The 15,110-nt window shown below is 38.6% G+C and overlaps 1 long non-coding RNA gene and 3 other non-coding genes across 4 annotated transcripts; 1 reads left to right on the top strand and 3 right to left on the bottom strand.

The window, feature by feature from the left end:
* Positions 1 to 5,448: 5,448 nt before the first annotated feature.
* Positions 5,449 to 5,520, bottom strand: Trnah-gug (transfer RNA histidin (anticodon GUG)). The gene has a single exon. It is a non-coding gene; the product is annotated as a tRNA-His (tRNA).
* Positions 5,521 to 8,245: 2,725 nt separating this feature from the next.
* Positions 8,246 to 9,878, bottom strand: LOC113679630 (uncharacterized). The gene is made up of 2 exons (XR_003447009.2): positions 9,215 to 9,878; positions 8,246 to 8,764 (listed from the first exon to the last, which is right to left on the bottom strand). It is a non-coding gene; the product is annotated as an uncharacterized LOC113679630 (long non-coding RNA).
* Positions 9,879 to 11,347: 1,469 nt separating this feature from the next.
* On the bottom strand, positions 11,348 to 11,419 carry Trnah-gug (transfer RNA histidin (anticodon GUG)). The gene has a single exon. It is a non-coding gene; the product is annotated as a tRNA-His (tRNA).
* Positions 11,420 to 14,056: 2,637 nt separating this feature from the next.
* Positions 14,057 to 14,165, top strand: LOC149034487 (U6 spliceosomal RNA). The gene has a single exon (XR_016183246.1). It is a non-coding gene; the product is annotated as a U6 spliceosomal RNA (small nuclear RNA).
* Positions 14,166 to 15,110: the final 945 nt, after the last annotated feature.

Here is a 15,110-nt window from a genome sequence, read left to right as displayed (position 1 = left end):
ACGCGTGAATCATAAACGAGGCATTCGAAAGCGTGGTGCGTGGTAAGAGCCTAATGCACGCGTGGATCACAAAGGAGGCACTCGGAAGCGTTTCTCACCGTGATTCCTGACTTTTTGTTGCAATTCCCGAGCACAAGTCTCAAAATTCACATTACAATTAAATGTGTGTACATCCAGTCCACCTGGAAAATCAATCGAATGAAGCAGAATGCGCTTATAAAGGAATTCCTCTCTTTGTCCCGTTTTCTCATGGAGAGGCAACAGTCCCGGCCCCTTAGTCGAGTCCGCTCCACATTAAATACACAAGACATCTTTAAGGATAAAACGCAAACTGTAACTTGTTCCGATGTTTTCCGTACTACTCTCTCTACTTATTTGTCCGTGGAATACATTTTGAAATAAAAATTCTTAACCCCAGCCCCGTCCGAGGAATAGTGCATTCACGAAACTAGAACAGGTGCTCGCAAAATGAGCTTTCTTCAAGCAATGTAGCGCGCTCGCCCCTCCGAGGACATCGAGCGTGCGTGTGAACTGTCCTGTCAAAGTATGACGTACCTCTCCAGTTTGGTGGATTTATCTTATGACTATTTTCATGACGTCTTTGCTTTTGATAACGAGGACGGGCTTGGAATAATTTTTGTAAAAGAAAATAATCGTGAATAACATCAACTATAAGGAGTAGAATGCTCACACTCACTAGTTACCTGAAGTCAACCCTTGCCTTTCATTTACATTTTTAGTCATTTTCATTCACATTTAATTTTCAAACATTTTCCGGCAATAATTAAAAAAAAACAAATCTGTTTGACGGGCCATATTTTAAGTCATTTCCATTTTCTTTGCTAAGAATTTCCTTTAAATATCAGTAAAATTGAACTTTGAAATAGTAAAGTTTCTCAGTTATAAAGAGAGATCCAAACAGGCACATAATTACCAAATAGGAACGCATATCAAACTCATGGGGTACAAATAGTCTTAACATGAATATAGCGACCACGCCCAGTTCAACGCCCCACTCAAATCGAGTGTAATTTTCGAATATTTTACCATCGTGCGAATTCTCTACGGAAAAAGCACTCAATGTACCTCTGAAATTTTAAACTATAATATTTTGGCTTTCTATTTCGCTAATTTTCTAACTTAAAGGTGAAGTTTTTCCCCCGTCATTTTTACCTTTTCTCCGAGCGGTTGCGTGAAATTAACAAGGCGTTTTTGATCAAAACACAACCAAGCGAAGGGTCTCAAACGATATCTCTTTTACGCAGGTGCAAATTAAAAATGTACCGCCAGAATCAAAAAGGGGAACAAATTTCCTTTGTTTTGATATGTAAAGTGTCGAATAAAAAGCAGATTTACCCCCGTCATTTTTACCTTTTCTCCGAGCGGTTGCGTGAAATTAACAAGGCGTTTTTGATCAAAACACAACCAAGCGAAGGGTCTCAAACGATCTCTTTTACGCAGGCGCAAATTAAAAATATACCGCCAGAATCAAAAAGAGTAACAAATTTCCTTTGTTTTGATATGTAAAGTGTCGAACAAATGGCGTTTCAAAACAGCTGTATCTTCCTCCTTTTGATTTTTTCCTGTTTTGTAAGCGTGAAAGCAGTAGGAGAGGGATGTGGAAAATCAGAGAGCGCTTCGGGAATTAATCTGCCATCGTTTACTTACGAGATAAACAAGTAAGATTTGTGAAGTTTGTCGCAGTATGAAGTCTAAATAAATGCCTTTTCTAAGCTTGTTGGCTGTATTTTTCGTAAACTCCCCGATTAATTTTTCGTCTCAGCTTACTAATCTATACTATTTCAAAACAATGTAAAGACGAAGACGGAGAAAACCATGAGTCGGTCCTTTCAACAATCGTAAACAAAGTGTTTGAACAATCAGGTATACGAGGTGTAATAATCAATAGCCGCATTTCAGAAGTCTTCAGAAAGAAAATATTCAGCCTTCAGAAAGCTGTCAAGAAAGCTAGTAATCGTGGCGGAAGGCAATTAAATGCACTTCTTGGCAATTTGGAAGCGGGCCCTCGGTATCGATTTAAGGTGTATTACAACGAGGTTGATGTGCATCAGCTTAAAGATGAGAACAGCCAGTTTAGGGGAGAAAAAAGAAAATTAGAAGAATCGTTGGTACAGGAGAAGGCAAAGCGATTGCGAGTAGATGAAAAAGCCCGAGAAGCTCTCGAGAAAGCTGAGAAGAAAGGGGCCTTCTACAAGAAAAAATTTATTCAATTGGCCAAAAAAGTGATTAAAAATGGGAAAAAAGGTAGAGGCCCTGCTAAGAAGAAGTTTAATGACTATTCTAAGCACCATCAAAAGAGAATTAAAAACCAACTGAAGGACGAGTGCCAAACTACACTCTCTTTTCTTGGGCTGTACAATTTTGTTGCAACCAAAATTGAAGTCCTCAACACTGAGACTAATCAATATGAAACTTTCAATCTTGTTGGAGAGGGAGAGCTACCATTTACAGAGTCTGACCCAAAGGCCCTTGATAATGATGACATTGATAACATAAATATGTGGCTCTACCTCAAAGATAAATTCAATATTTCAAATGAGGCCTGGCATGAAATTGCCATTAAGGCCAATGGTCTCCCCAATACATATTCCATCAAGAAGCGAATTAATGAGCTAAACAGTAAATGGAACTTGAAACCAACACCAGGAGATGCTGAAGGTGTTCAGTTAGGATTTGCAGAAAGTTTGCAAGAGCACATTGTTAGGCTTCAGAAGAATGGAGAAATCAATGATGGAGAAGCTATTAAGATCAAGCTTAGCGGTGATGGTACAAATATTGGAAAGCGGCTTACAGTTGTCAACTTCACATTTACTGTTCTCAATGAAAAGGATGTGGCAATGGCTGAGAAGGGAAATTATGTACTTGCTGTTATAAAAACTACAGAGACATATCATAATCTGAGAGACAGCCTAGCAGACCTTCAAATGGAAATGTCAAACTTAAAGGAGATAAGTGCAAATAACTGCACCTATAAAATTGAATACTTTTTAGGTGGAGATTTGAAATTTTTAGCACTGGTATGTGGTTTAGGCAGGGCAAATGAGGATTATGCTTGTGTGTGGTGCAAGTGTCCCAGGGAGCAACGGTGGGACACAAGCAAAACATGGTCAATTAATGACCCCAAATTTGGTGCTAGAACTGTTGCCGAAATAGCAAGGTTTTCCATTGAAAAGAAATTTAACTGTAAGGCACAACCATTATTTGATTTTATACCTATGGACCATGTCATCATAGATACATTACATCTTTTTCTGAGGATTTCAGATGTTTTGATTGACTTGTTCATAAGAGAGCTGAGAAGAAGTGATGCTATTGAGAAAAAAAAAACCTTCTCTGATGGATTCCCGAGAGATAAATATAAACACATGGCCTGTTACGAAGAATATATCACAAGTATGGGAATCACTTTTAATTTTAGAATCAACAAAGAGAGCAAAAAGCTGGAATATAGAGATCTTACTGGACCAGAAAAGTTGAAACTCTTTCAGAATACAAACATTCCTATGCTTCTCCCTCATTGCAGTCACAACAAAGACATACAAGTGATCTGGGCTAAATTTATGGACATAATTGGTGATTTGAAGCTAGATTTTACATCTGAAGAGGGTATTCTTGAACTGCAAAGAAATATCAAATCATGGTTTGAGCACTTTCTCAAAGTTTACCAAGCAAAAGATGTCACTCCCTACATGCATGCACTATGTTGTCATGTTCCTGAGTTCCTGTCTCTTTATCAGAACATAGCATATTACACACAGCAAGGCTTGGAAAAATACAATGATAGAGCTTCTAAAGATTTCTTCAGATCCACAAATCACAAAGGGGTTGATGCCCTCAAACAACTGTTTCTGAAGAAAAACAGGATTCAGTTCCTGGAGGCAGCAGGCTATGAAAGGGTTAAGAACACCTACAAATGCAATAACTGTTCAAACAAAGGCCACAACATCAAGACATGCACATCTTCATGCAAAAATTGTCCAGCTCCAATTTGCTGTGCACATCTTGTGAAGGAAGGTGGCAAATGGATTCCCAGATGTCAGCTTCAATATTAACCAGAGTTAGTTTAGTTTTAGTAAGTTTCGTTAGTTTTATGTAATAAAATATGTCATTTGGTTTTTGAGGAAGGATTTCCTGACCTGATCTTGCCTTAGTTTGATCATAATGTTACTCAGGATCAAAACATTTAATACTTCTAGTACCCTTAAATATCACCTTTAATTTCTTTGCCAAAATAGGTCATTTTACAGTTTATTCAGTAACCTGGCCCATGAATTAACTAGCTTGTATTAACACAAGAAAAGCAAAGGGGTTTGTATCAAAACAAGGTCACCAGCAACCTCACTTCCAGCCATAAGCCAGGTGACTCTGTAAAATAATGTAACTGTAAAATAATATTGGAACTTTTGATTGTGAATCTCAAGTTTTTGGCCAAGATGCTACACAGTGTTTTAACAATGGATTGTTATTTCATCTGTTGGCATGGCAGTTGTTCCTGTTACCATCACCTCTCACAAACTGAAATGTAATAAAGTTGCTGTTTTCAACTTCTGTTCTAGCATATTGTTCCCCGATGAGCTTGTATTCAATGATTGGACTTCTTTGTCCCAGCCAATACTTAATAGTTCCTGGAATTACATAGGCAAAATCTCCAGCTAGATTTAAAATTCGTTCATCCCACTTCAGCCCCAGATATGAATCAAGCACCCTATTTGACTCCAATTGGTAAACCATCTTCCCTCTTTGAAGAACGCCGGGCAAAACACTCCCAAGACCTTCCATGAAAACATCTTGGTCAACATTAAGGTCTATGTTTATATCAGGGTCCTCTCGCCGTCCAGACCAAAGCTTTTTCTTTATTTCACGAGCAAGTTGGCCATGGAACGATTCTTTTCTATCCTCTAGAGAGCTTTCCGATGGAATGAACAGCTTTTCGCTGCGAACAAACGGAAAATATCCTGATCATCCATCGGCCCCGAAGGGTCTCCATTCATCGAAGCATGTACTATAGCCAACGTAATGAATTTTCAACCTCTTGTTGTTTTTGTCAACCTCCCTGATCTCAATATCATACAGTTTTGTATATTTCTTTCGTGGATTCGCCTTTCTAACGGGGGTGTATGTTGCGTATTCATTGAAAAATCGCTTTGCTTTCTTTATTTCCCTCTTTGGCCTGTCCGCCATTTTGAAAATTCGCAACGGAGAGCATACGTATTACGTGGGGTTAGTGGTCGCGTACAACTGGAACCGAGAAAAACAAATGTTCGTCGCGCTGGGGAAAGAGTTTGATATGGGAAGATTAAGGAACGCAAAGAATTAAAAACAAATCACAGATGGCGAAGTTCGAAGTTTTCTTGAAGTCAGGAAAAAAAGAAAAATTTACAAAGAGTAAAAATTGGTAGTATTGCATAGTAAGGAAAAAAGGAAAAGTGCCGTGACCAGGATTCGAACCTGGGTTACTGCGGCCACAACGCAATGTACTAACCACTATACGATCACGGCTGCTACTGCTGCTTACATGTACAGCAAGTTTTCAAACAGACAAAGTATATGCATCCTGGCAAAAATACCTTCTCTCATTCACGCTCATACTTGCAGGATATTATAAATTTCTGTGACTATTGACGCCACTGTTCGTACAGTGGTAGTTCAGTTGTGTTCTTCTGGTCGAGGACGGAGGAACATGCTGAGTGGCAGCCAATCACATCCTGTACATTAGGAATCTTCCACCAATCACATCCACTCGATTTCAATTAACCAAACGGGTGGATGTGATTGGCCAATTTCAATTAACCAAACGAGTGGATGTGATTGGCCAATTTGTCAGCTACATGTAACAACAACACATCTACAGCGGTTCGTTCTCTCACTTTTGAGAACGCGATTTAAAAAGTCATTCAAAGAGTGCGAGATCAATAGAGAAATCGTATGTTGTAATATGGTTTATAAGACTCTGTTTAGAGCGGTTAGCTGCCAAAAATTATTCTTGGAAGAGGTGTAAATGCTCGATCGCTTTGCCTTCGAGGTTTTTCTTTCTGTTTATATCTTTTCGCCGTCGATCACGAAAATGCCGAAGTTTAGACTCCTTACCAAAAGAGATCCGACGCTTGGCCACACAAGAGAAGTGGATGAATGTTCAAAAAGAATTCTGAGCAGCAGAAGGAGTGAATGCGCCGCAAGTTGATTTCTCATTCACGCGAAGAGGTAAACTTAAACAATTTAGATTTGTTAGATTAATGTTTAAAAAAAATTTTAAAGAGCCAATCGCTAAGATCTAGACCATGGCTTATACCTTTGTTTATTTTATTTTATTTTTTTAATAAAAGTCGGGAAAAAAAAAGAACAATTTACAAAGAGTAAAAATAGAAAATACTGCATAGTAAGAAAAAAAAAATGCCATGACCAGGATTCGAACCTGGGTTATTGCGGCCACAACGCAATGTACTAACCACTATACGATTACGGCTGCTACTGCTACTCATACGTACAACAAATTTTCAAACAGACAACTCATATGTGTCCTGGCAAAAATACCTTCTCCCATACACATTCATACTTGCAGGAAATTATAAATTTCTGTGACTATTGACGCCACTGTTCGTACAGTGTTAGTTCAGTGCTTGTGTTCTTCTGGTCGAGGACGGAGGAACATACTGAGTGGCAGCCAATCACATCCTGTACATTAGGAATCTTCCACCAATCACATCCACTCGATTTCAATTAACCAAACGAGTGGATGTGATTGGCCAATTTGTCAGCTACATGTAACAACAACACATCTACAGTGGTTCGTTCTCCAACTTTTGAGAACGCGAATTAAAAAGTCAAGAAGAATTCGGAACAGCAGGAGGAGTGAATGCGCCGGAACTTGATTTTTCATTCCCCCCGAAGAGATAAACTTAATAAACAATTTAGATTTGTTCGATTATTGTTAAAAAGAAATTTTAAAGAGCCAATCGTTAAGGTCCAGACCATGGCTTAAAGCTTTTGTCTATTTTTTTTTTTTTTTGATAAAACATCAATTAAGACTAGCTGCTTCGCTGCAGTCTTAGCTATATGCCCTGAGCGCTTAAATGCAATTAAACGGAAAGTAAACAACACCAGCAAAATCACTCTGAAGTGGCTATTGATCATAAAATTTGAAGAGGTTTGGTTTGGGTATTAGTTTGTGTAGAATAATGGTAGGAAAAACACATGAAATTGTTCTTTATCAACTGGAGGTTAATTAGATCTCGGATTTTACATACAAGCTGGACAAGTTTAAATTTATTCATTTATTACAATTGTTTCCTCATGGTTTGTTTACATGAAAAGTAACTTATAGCTTTACAGACGTTGTTGTCCCAACATCTTTCATTAAGTTTCATTTAAGACTGAATATGTTTCAATAACCTTGAATGAATGATGAAAGCAACCCTGCTTAAAAACATTCGCCATAGAAGAAATTGTAAAATTTTAAGGCAAAGTTAAGCCTTTTTTTAATGTTTTATAAATGTTGCTAATTGCCTGGAGCAATTTCCAAAATGAATGAAAAATGCCCTCTGTCTCAGCCAATCAACATTTAGTGATTTTCCCCCCTACATTATTGTATAGATAACATATAGATTTAGCCAAGTTAAAAAGCAAAGCTATGGTAAGTTTATTTTTCAGCCCCTCACTTTATTGGCTGTGGAAGAGTTTATTCAAGTGGAATTTAGGGACAAATCATAAATTATTTACATGGGGCAAGGAGTCATGGTCTTTTAAGTAATAAGAGGGCAGGCTTTCCTTTCATCTTTTAACAAATAAGGAGGATATCATCTTTTCATGGGTGCAGTAGGCAATGAGAGTGGATGAAACAATGATAATGACTATGTTATTTGTGCAAATATCCAGATAAAAAGTAGGATATGATCTGCACAAGTCTCTTGTTTTAATTGTTCAACCTATCATGATATTCTTGCCTTGTGTATCATGTGGATGCTGAATAATTTAAACTTCATCTGTCAAAATACCAAAAAAACTCTCAATCTATATGCGCTTAAACATTAAAGGGCAGAAAGAAGGTCAAAGTAAAAAAATTAATTCAAAAGGAGAGTGCCCAATAATTTCAGTCCTCACTAAAGGAGGGTTCATTCCTTTTCAGATTCTTGCCTTTTTTAAACTTGCATTATCTTGTGAAAAATTACTCTTATCAAAGGTTCTTTTGTGGAATGAGTATCAAAATTAGTAAGGAAAACAACAAAGCTTGATTGAGAGTATTTAATGTCATCCAAATAACATTACATGTTACAATGTGGTAATCACAGCAAAATGATATAATCACACAATTCCAAACAAAGGAAATCAGGTTATAAACTTGCCTGCCACAACTTTTGAGGGCTTAAGTTAAAAAGAAATAAATATGGTAAACAGTTACCATGAATACTAAGTTGAAAGCTTGAAAGCTGAAAGATATACTTTACAATCATCAAACCCTATGCATCCCAGCAAAATTAGGGTCAATTTCTGCCATATCTTTTCTTTGCATGCATGCTTGCAGGAAGTCATTACTTTTTGTGACTACTGATGCCACTGTATAGTAAATGACTGTACAGGTCATATGGAAGGTACATTCCTGTATAGGGAATGATATTCCAATTACCTCAGCAAACTCTCATCATCAGAATGACAATCCAAGATGCCATTACCGAGTGCTCAGTTTTCTCAAGTCACCCTTGCTACAGTCTAGCTCGCTACATTTCAGGTCCATCTTTACCTGGCCACTCTGTAGCAAAACAACAAATGCTACCCAGATATTCAAATATCAAACCATGATGAAACAATAGTAAGAGATGGATAATTTAGAGTAACCCAGTTTGAATGTAAAATCCCAAATCTAATCAAATTACAGTTGATTATGAAAAACCTCGATGTGTTTTTCTTACCATTATTCTACATATACATATTACAAACCAATCACCAAACCATACCTCTTGAAATTTCATGATCAATAGCCAGTTCAGTTTGATATTTTTGATGTTGTTTACTTTTTGTTATGTACTGTTTAATAGTATTCAAGCTCTCGAGGTTTATAGCTAAGAGTACAATAAGGCAGTTACTCTTAATTGATGTTTTATTAAATAAAACAAAAGCTTTGAGCTGTGGTCTGGACCTTAACAATTGGCTTTTAAAAATATTAATCTAAAAATTCGAAATTGATTAAGCCTATCGATACCTGTCTTCGGGGGATTTGTAAATCAACTGCAGCTCATTCTCTTGTCCTGTTGCTCCGAATTGTTTTTGAACACCTCGTCCGCTTCTCTTGTGTGGCCAAGCATCGAATCTCAATCGGTAAGAAGTCTAACCTTCTGCATTCTAACGATCGATGGCTGAAAGATATAAACAGAAAGAAAAACCAAGGTAAAACGATCGACCGTGTACACCTCTTTCAGGAAAATCTTATGGTAGCAAAAATTGCTCGAACGGATTGTTATATTAGATATAAGAAAGCGCGACGGTTTTATTGATCTTACTCTTTCAACGACTCTTTTGATCGCTTCTCCAGAATCCGACTTTTCGATTCAAAATCTCAAATGTAAGACAGCGACCGTAGTAGGTTTTGTTGTTGTCAGCTCGCAAATTGGCCAATCACATCCACTCGTTTGGTTAATTGAAATCGAGTGGATGTGATTGGTCGAAGATTCCTAATGTACAGGATGTGATTGGCTGACACTCCAGCAGGTAAGGCGCCCATTCTTTTCTGTAAGTTCCCTTTGGAAAAAGGGGATTCCTTTAGAGAGGCACAGGCCACCCGAAAGACAAGAAGTAATAGTTAGTTCTATATACTCTTACTCTAAGGAATGAATTCAGGAGGAGGTGTTACTTTTATCAGTCACAAAAGACTGGTTCCTTGATCACCCATTTCACTGCCTTTACGGCTGTCATAGAGAACGTTGATGAAGCACTTTCCTCCTACGCTGTTTTTCAGTGATTTCTTCGTCTCTGTGAAGGAATTTCGAGACTTGTCTTAGAGAAATATGGCAAAACGACACGAGTCGAGCTGAGAAAAGCTCTCGAATGTCTCGCTTGCCATCCACGCGTTCATCGGGCTGTTAGCGCGCGGCACATATTCAAGGGCGATCGTGGACTCTTGGGAGAGCGATGCTTTATGCTCCTCTATACTTCACAGTATATTACAGACATTTGATGCAAAAATTTGTATTTTTTCAAACAATTTTGCAGGAAATGTCTTCCGTGATCTTAGAAGCACAGAAAAACTTAATGCAGTCCTCTCGTAAGAGTCCACGATCGCGCTTGAACGCGTGGCGCGTGGTAAGAGCCTAATACACGCGTGGATCCGACACGGGGCATCCAAGAGCGTTTCTTAGCATGACTCCTGACTTTTTGCGGCATTTCCCGAGCATGAGTCTCAAAACTCACATTACAACGAAACGTGTGTACATCCAGTCTACCTGAAAAATCAATTGAATAAAGCAGAATGCACTTATAAAGGAATTCCTCTTTTTGTCCCGTTTCTTTACGGATATCGAGGCAACAGTCCTCTTTGTCGAGTCCGCTGCGCGACACAAGACATCCTTGACGATAAAACGCAAACTGTGACTCGTTCCAATTTTTTCCATTTTACACTTTCTCCCAGCTTTTCAGAGGAATACATTTTGAAAGAAAAACTCTTAAGCCCCGTCCGAGGAATAGTGCATTCACGAGACCAGAATGAGTGCTCGCAAAATGAGTTTTCTTGCAGCAATGTAGCGCGCTCTCCCTTGCGAGGACTTCGAGCATACGTGTGAACTGTTCTCAAAGTGTGTGCACGCTTACACGTATCTGCCACCTGCCTCTCCAGCTTACTGGATTTGACTTGTGATTATTCTCATGACTTCTTTGCTTTTAATAACGAGGACGGGCATGGAATAATTCAAATTAATTTCGTAAAAGAACAGAATCGTAAAAAATAGCAACTCTAAAGAAGTAGAATGGGCTGAGTACTCCACTCACTAGTTACCTGAAGTCAACCCTTCCCTTTCATTCACATTTTAAGTCAATTTTATTCACTTTTTCAATCATTTTCCATCAAGAATTTAAAAAAACAAATCTGTTCGATGGGAACATATTTTAAGTCCATTCTATTTTCCTCTCCAAGAATTTCCTTTAAATATCAGTAAAATTGAACTTTGAAATAATAATGTTTCTCAGTTGTGAAGACAGATATAAACAGATACATAATTACCAAACAGGAACGAGGAAGAATTAAGGAACGCGAATAACTAAAGACTAATCGCAGATGGCGAAGTTCGAAATTTTCTTAAAGTCGAAAAAAAAAGAAAAATTTACAGAGTAAGAAAGAAAAAAGTGCCGTGATCAGGATTCGAACCTGGGTTATTGCGGCCACAACGCAATGTACTAACCACTATACGATCACGGCTGCCACTGCTGCTCCCACGTATTGAACGTGGTCAAACAGACAAGTCATAAGCATCCTGGCAAAAATAGAGTCAATTACCCCCATACCTTCTCCCATACACATTCATACTTGCAGGAAATTATATATATTTGTGACTTCTGACGCCACTGTCCGTACAGTGGTAGTAAAGTGCCATTGTTCCTATAGTCGAGGACGGAGGAACATGCTGAGTGGCAGCCAATCACATCGTGTACATTAGGAATGTTCGACCAATCACATCCACTCGATTTGAATTAGCCAAACGAGTGGATGTGAAATTTGGAAAGGTGATCAAAAGTGTGTGCGACATTACGTGTTCTAATATGTATTAAAAGACGTCGTTTAGGGCAATTATCTGCCAAAATTATTCTTGGAAGAGGTGTACACGCTCGGTCGCTTGGCTTTTTTCTTTCTTTTTATATCTTTCTGACATCGATCGCGCGAATGTCGAAGTTTATACTACTTACCAACTGAGATTCGTTGCTTGGCCACACAAGAGAAGCGGATGAGATGTTCAAGAAGAATTCGGAGCGGCAGAACAAGTGAATGAGTCGTAGCTGATTTGCAAATTACCCGAAGACAGGTATCGATAGGCTCAAACAATTTAGAATTTTTAGAAATATTTTAAAGAGCCAATTGCTAAGGTCCAGACCCAGGCGGTGTGCGCACTCCGATTGCGTTGGATTGTGGTAGCTTCGTTTTCAATATGGCGGAGAAAGCAGCAGAAATCGGCAGATTTTGACTGAACATTCCGTAAAAGTTAGGCCGTTCCTTTTTCCTCTCACCATAGGTAAATGTAATTTGATTTATTCTGAATGTGTAAAAGTATTTTTTGTACGTACTTGTCGCGTACTCTATGATTCCCCGGGACAAACGCAATCACCCTTTTTCAGTAAGTAATCTGAGACCGGTTATCGAGAAGGTCAAATTTGATGTACGTCGTAGTTTGGAGCCTTTCAAAGATTTGGATGGCCGCTTTGATCCTTCTTCAACAGCTCAAACCAAACGCTCTCAAACGCTCTCCAACATGTGTTTCACGCATTTTAAGTGATAGTGTTTGAGACCGATGATAGCCAAGAAGAGGTCTATTGTTGCGTTGCACAGCGTTACCATCGTATACTCAATTGTGTTGTAAATCTATTTTCCTAAGTAAAAGGAAATTTACTAATGGCGAGTGTTGTATGGTAAATCTACTATCTTGATCACTGAATGAAGGAAAGATGAATTAAAGCAACGAAAGGAGTCACTTGACGAATAAATAACTCCACGATGCACACGGCGACACGCCGGATAAGCAGGAAAACAGAAGGCAGTCGATGGTTAAAAGGTGTTGATTGGCTTGTGCGACTTCTGCCATTCGCTTGCGCTTTTAAATCTTCTGACCTGAAAGCTTAGCTGTTATTAGGATATCTTTTAATGACTTTTGTTTGCGATGTGATAATAAAGGTTAGTTTTAAGGGGTCATTTCTCCATCTATATGTTCTTCGTCTTTGTGCGCGCTATTTTTTTCGTTTTCAGGTATGCTGTCTCTCCCGCATAAAATAACTCCAGAGATACGTTTCTCAAAACCTTATTCTCGGTATTCTTTATTCTTTAAGCATATTTGAAACTCTGTACGTTTTTTATTAAACGTTGAGCGCGACGAATTTGGTCGTAGGAGGCGTAAGGCTTCTCCTTTCGCGAATCCCGCATTTACGCCTGTAAGTGTATGACATGAAAAGTAGTTCGTGAATTAGAAGATCGCTGTCTCTTTGTAATGCATTTGCATGTCATGGGTCGATTCCCCGTTAAATAAATCGCGAATTTGATATCATTCACACAGCCATCGGCTGTGAGTGTAACTGCTCCTAATGGGCAAGACTGCAATTTCAATTCTTTCTGAATCTCTTCAGTTGCCTCCCAATAACGAATTTGCCACAGAGGAATGACACTTTTTAACTTTCGAAGGAACGGCAACAGCCAGTGAATCTCCATTACATTCTCGCTGCCACCAGAGATGTTCACGTGACAGAATGCAAATGACTTACTTTTCGTTTTACGACCATGATGCAACGCAATCAGAGTGCGCACACCGCCTGCGTTGAATGGTGTGTCGCAACGGAAGTACCAAACAGATTTGTTTTAAACATTCTCGAGAAGTTACAGATTGGTATAGATAGCAAGTGAAATTTTATTATGGTGAAGATGTTCACATCGGGAAGTTATAAGGTCTTAATTGGGTTATAGGCTGATAAATTTGTAAAGGAAGAATAGACGCTCTGGACTAGAGCTCGGAAAATACTTACCAATAATATATCTAGATTATATTCACTTCAAAAAGAATGCGTACGAGTCTTGAGCATTGTTCTAATCTAGCACAGAATTTACTCATAGGATGCAGAAATCTCTCAAAATCGTCACGTTCTTATAAAAAAATTCAGAAAAACTTGAGAAGTCGCTCAGTAACATGGACAAAAATTTATGCATGTCTGCGGAAGTGTTCGTCTTAATTAAACGCATGCGCAGTGGGTTGGTCGGTAACCCTTAAAGTCCCTAGAGGTCAACTTTGATCTTGTCCCACTTAGTTGAGCAACAAACAATAGATTCGTATATACAGGAAAATATGACTCATGCACTAACGTGCTCGCTTAACGGCAGCACATATACTAAAATTGGAACGATACAGAGAAGATTAGCATGGCCCCTGCGCAAGGATGACACGCAAATTCGTGAAGCGTTCCAAATTTTTTGTTTTTTGCGGTAGAGATAAATTAAATAATCTATATGTACTTTACTGCCGCTTTTTGCTCGAAATTACAAAATATTATTTTTAAGGCGTTACTTCGCCAAACAGACGATTCAATGGCCATAATAACCCGTAAATTAGTATTTTGTATGCAAACCGTTGCTTCTTCTGTAAAAAAATTGCAAATTCAGGCCGAAAATGTATAAAAAGAGTGAAAACGCGCATAGAGCGAGACTCGCAAGAGTCCACGATCGCGCTCGAATGCGTGGCGCGCGCTAACGACCTAACGCACGCGTGGATCACATACGAGGCATTCGAGTGCTTTTCTACGCGCGGCTGCCGTCTTAGCTTTTTAACCTTTTCGGCATTTCGCGTCGAAAACATTGCTCGAAATTCCTTTGTATAACAACTTAAGAGTTAAGTGATACATCAAGGGTTAACTGCTCGCTGTAACAGATGTAAAAGCCCCCACATTTTGTAAAATTCGATTACATGTTCCATGTAAATTCATCGATCGCCATCGACGTCAAGTAACCAATTTTATGAAGACTGATGAACGGAAGGTGTTTCAAATCCATGCCTTAAAGGAGTGTTCGAGGAACTGCAAAAGTCGTTATGATGAAAGCCCTTAGGGCAAATCTCTCTTCACTGATCCAGGACGTTCTGTTTGATTGATCGAAGGCTCGATCGCTGAAGCCATCGATAGTACCTTTCAATCATAAAAAATCCTGTGGGAAGCTTGATAGGAAAGAATATCCTCGTAGCTCTGATTGCATTCATCTACGACTTAAATTGTTGTTCTACTGAAATTAAGAATCTGTAGAGGAATATGGACTTCGGACTCTCGTGAATCGTATCAACCTGAAATTTATGGAACAACGGATGGACATATTAAAAAGATATAAATTATTATTTGAAAGGAGGAACGAAAGACTTAGAAACATCACC

This window comes from Pocillopora damicornis, chromosome 14, assembly GCF_964200805.1.
Source record: "Pocillopora damicornis chromosome 14, jaPocDami1.2, whole genome shotgun sequence".
Classification (NCBI taxonomy): domain Eukaryota; kingdom Metazoa; phylum Cnidaria; class Anthozoa; order Scleractinia; family Pocilloporidae; genus Pocillopora; species Pocillopora damicornis.
The sequence above is the reverse complement of the archived record's forward strand: the minus strand, read 5'-3'. Positions and strand labels throughout refer to the sequence as shown.